We start from the raw sequence: 4489 nt of genomic DNA on the forward strand, positions 1-4489 counted from the left end.
TTTCCACCCCTTCTCATTAGTTCAGATAACTTTCAGAATGCTAATTCATTAGGCTCTTCCAGGATTATTTCCCTTCAAACAGCTGCTGAGAAAACAGAAATAACCTCCCTGTCGCTGATGGCAGCTGCCAACCCAACAGCTCTGTGGGGAGTGCCAGGGCCCAGCCCTGGGGGCTGCTCGATGTGCAGGGGAACAGAGGGAACGAGGGCAGGAAACCTGGTCTGGGCTCCGTTGTGTGGCTGGGATTTATTTCATTTCTAATTGGGGATCTCAGGGAGAATCCCTCCCTGGCTGGGAAAGGTTCCTGGATTGGGAGGTTTAAATGGATCCTAAGCAATGGGGGGGTTCCCTTTTTTCTTTCCCCCGCTTTGAACAGCAGCTCAGTAGCTGTGAGTGGCATTTTGCTCCCTGGGAATGGCCACTTCCAGTGGCTCCTTCTTGGTCCCCTGATGACCAAGGAGAGGTCACTTGGTGGGTTGTATCCACCTCCCAACTGAGGGCCTCACTTAAAGCAGGGTGCTCTGGTTTGAAAAGCAAAACCAGTGAGAGACTCCAAGTCAGAAGTGCAATTTATTAGGTAAAGGGAAAAAGCAAACACAATACATGCAATAATACAAAAGAAAAGCCACTGACGGAGTCAGAACACAACCTGACACCCTGTTGGTCAGGGTGTTGGTCGCTGTCCAAATTGGAGTGGCAGGTGTGGTTCTGTTGGAGCAGTGATCCTGCAGAAGGGTGTACTCATCCTCTGAAGGTCCAGTGGGAAAACCCAGCTGTTCCTCTTGGGAATCCAGAGGAAAAGGCTGTGTCTGGTGTCCCAAAAACTCAGATTATATCCAGGTAGGAATGCTTGGCTCCTCCCTGTGGGCAGAGCTTCTCACAATGGGATGCTGTCACTTTTATCAGTCTGCAGTGACATTCAGTAGCCCATGAACAGCAGATGTATCCACAGGGGGAGGGTTGGTTTGGGGAAGAGATAAAGAAAACTGCCCAGAAGATAACTGCCACACCTCTGACAGATGGCAAATAGAATCCATCTTGCCTTGCAATCTAGGACACAGGGGAAAAGTGGGGATTTAAAACACCCCTTTTGAAGTCTTTTTCTTTCTCTTCTGAACCTGAAAACTGAGTCAGAAAGGCTTTTTGGTGACCCAGCACATGGGAACTGCAGTGCGTTTCTCACCTCATATGACTGCAGCACGTTTCATGGGAAGAAAAGGGACAGAGAAAACCATAGAGCAACTCCATTTTCTTGTACTTTATTGCTGCTCTGTATAGAAACCCTCAACCCTAGAGGTGGTTTATATATTCATATAGGAAATGATGTGATTTGTTCAATAGGTTTTTCTAATTCAAGGGGACATGGCCCATGGTGGGATCCAGCCATGGCTTTCCTCAGCCAGGCTCTGCCTGCCTCAGTTCCAGCACCTGTGGAAGAAAAGCAGAGGGGAAAACACAATGTTGTGAGTCAGCAGAGGCATGGATAAGTCCCTTGGAACAGGAAAAGTGCTGCTCATGGCTTTCCTCTTGTACCTGCTGGGTTCTCCATGTGCAGGAACCCCCTGGTGACACACAAGGGACTAAAACCTTGTGTTCCATGGGGGACTGGCAGTCCTTCCTCTGCAGCTCTTTTTCACTTCTCCACCCCTTTTTCTTGCCTTCTCCCTGGTGAGGTCATCCAAAGCCAGGACAAATGGAAAGGTCTCGTGGCTCTGCAAATGCCAAGAGCTTTTTATCCCACACTTGCCAGCCCTTCACGGGGTTGCTGGTGCTCCTGTGCATTCTGTGAAGCTGCTTGCAGCTCGTTTCTGGGTGGAGAGACAAATTATCACACCAGACAAATTATCAAGGATCCAAAATAGCACAAAAGGTGACACTTGATATTCATTAGCCAGTCAGATATTTCATCATGATCCCACATATCTTCCACCTATTTAAGGAAGAAGAAACACACATGTCCATATTCCCAAGCTTTTCCAGGCTTTTCTGGTCATAACCCAATGACCGGAGCATCCAAGAACTGGAACGTCTTCCTTCTCCCTCCCTTCCACTGTCCATTCATCCCCCCTCTTCCCAAAAAAGATAAAAATAGCCCACCCATGTGAGCTGCAATTTGCTGTGAGGTTTCCAGCAGCTCTGGGATGTGTGGAAGGCAGCCAGGTAGCCTAGCAACAGGGTGCAGCTATTTGAGGCTGGTCCAGAGAAAAAGGAGAGAAGGATTGATTTTTCTGGGGGTGTGGGCAGTGGTATCAGGACAGGCAGGGCTCTCCATCCATGCCCAAAAATCAGGATTTACCCAGGGTTGCTGCTGCATTTCTGTCTCCATCCTGCTGCCAGTTTTCTGTGGAGTAGAGGGATTTTCAGCTCGTTCTCACGAATTTTGGGGTGCTGATGTGCCTCTGGCACTCGAGGGGTGGGAAGCAGCACCTGGAAGGTGTCAGGACTGGGGAGGAGAGGGTTACACCGACAGAAAAGTGCCCGTGTTGTCACAGCACCTTGTCACCGTCCCTGTGTGCTCTGTGTCACTTTGCCTCCAATCCCATCCCTCACACACACACAGAGATTCAGTGCTGACCAGCAGGAACCTTCTGCACTGTGTGGTCCTTGCAGGATGGGAAAAAAAATCCATGGAAACCTCAGTGGTGCTTCATCCTCATGTGGAGCCCTGATGGGGCTGCTCTTGGAGCTCCTCCCTGCCCCTCAAGCCCCTCCTGGCCCTCCCAAACCCTCTGCTCTTCCAGCCTGCCCTCCATCAGCCTGGGCAGGGAGGAAGGCTGACCCCCTTCCTCTGACCCTCACCTGGAGGCAGCTGCTTCATCTCCCCAGCCGTTTTCTTAGGAGGAACAATGAGATCTCCCTCAGTTCCTGAGACATTCTGTGAGCCAGACATGAGAAGCACCTCTCAAAATGCAAAGCATGGCTATGATTTATTTAACAGCTTCTCCACCCCAGTCCTCAGCCTCTTCATTACCGAGACTGACAACTGTGCTGGATGCAATTCCTGAAATAGGCTGAGCTCCCCAGGCAGGGAGAGCAAAGCCTGGCCCCAGGGGAGGAGTTTTGGCACATCAGGAAAGGGCTGGCCCTGCTCAAAGGAGGCACCTTTGTCCAGGGTGTGATCTGCACCCAGGAGATCAGGAGATGGTGCTGACACAGCCCTTCCCTTGCAATGCACAAACCCCAGCCCAAATCTGCTCCAGGAGGGACACGGGGACATGGACCTAGAATCACAGAATCACAGAATCACAGAATCACAGAATCACAGAATCACAGAATCACAGAATCACAGAATCTCAGAATCACAGAATCTCAGAATAATGAGGTTGGAAGAGACCTCTGAGATCATCAAGTCCAACCCATGCCCTAACACCACAACTAGACTATAGCACCAAGTGCCATGTCCAGGCTTTTTTAAACACATCCAGAGATGGTGATTCCACCACCTCCCTGGGAAGACAATTCCAGTGCTTTATTATTCTTTCAGTGGAATTTTTTTTCCTAATATCCAACCTATACCTTCCCTAATGTAGCTTGAGACTGTGTCCTCTTGTTCTGTCAGTGCTGCCCGGTAGCAGCTTTCTGGACAAAGCAGCACAAACCATGACATGGACCAGGATTCCAAACCAAGGAGTTTGATCCCTTTTCTAGACAGATTGGGCCATTTATTGTGTTTGCTGTTAATTAAAACAGCCTGGGGAGGGGAAGGCTTCACTACTCTCAGGGTCTGCGGTGTCAAGGTGACCTCAAGAGTGTAAAAGTCCTCATTTCCCAGCCCGTGCAGCCAAAGAAGGAGTCAGAATGTGCAGGATAGCTTCTCAAGGTTGTTTATTTTCCCTTATCTAGAACATTCTTTCTCTGCCCTGCTGAGCTCTGGCCAGCAGCTCGGCCATGGCTTCTGTCTGCCCTCAGGGCAGTGTTTGCATTTTATATCAAAAACTACCTGTGCCATGTTTACAATAATGTGCCAATATCTGTCATTTATGTTGGACAGTGTGTCTCTACATTAAACCAACAGAAAAGTGTCATCAGCACAGCAAGACATGGAGGGCAAGGAGAAGAAGAAGAAGGTCAGGACATGCCCAAATCCCTCCATCTTGACCCCTTGAACCCCATTCTAAGAACCCCAAAATTCTAGTTTTTCACCCTGTGTTAAGTCAACTACCACACTACTCAAGCCCTTGTGGCTCGTAATTCCTCATGCAGAGTTGGCAGTTTTTTCCACGGGCTAAAATGGAAGCCACAGGTGTTTGTGACTTTGTGCCAAGGTCTCTGAACTCCCTGGCAGGGTCTGGGGACAGCCAGGGCAGCCAGAGGGGTATCCTGGACTCTGACACCCTGCCAGGATCAATAAGGAGCTTTTTCCCTCCCTTTTCCTTGCTGTGACCAATTTACTCTCATCTAAATGCACATCCAGCCTGTGAATGAGTCTAAAATAAAAAGGCCAAGAGGAATCCATGGACGAGGTACAGGTGGCTGATTCCCTAATGCC

At 49.5% G+C, this 4489-nt stretch overlaps 1 long non-coding RNA gene across 1 annotated transcript; it reads right to left on the reverse strand.

The window, feature by feature from the left end:
* Positions 1 to 557: 557 nt before the first annotated feature.
* On the reverse strand, positions 558 to 4280 carry LOC116184121 (uncharacterized). Its single transcript, XR_004148860.3, has 2 exons — positions 1534 to 4280; positions 558 to 1428 (listed from the first exon to the last, which is right to left on the reverse strand). It is a non-coding gene; the product is annotated as an uncharacterized LOC116184121 (long non-coding RNA).
* Positions 4281 to 4489: the final 209 nt, after the last annotated feature.

This window comes from Lonchura striata, chromosome 13, assembly GCF_050655825.1.
Source record: "Lonchura striata isolate lonStrDom1 chromosome 13, ASM5065582v1, whole genome shotgun sequence".
NCBI classification, from domain to species: Eukaryota; Metazoa; Chordata; class Aves; order Passeriformes; family Estrildidae; genus Lonchura; species Lonchura striata.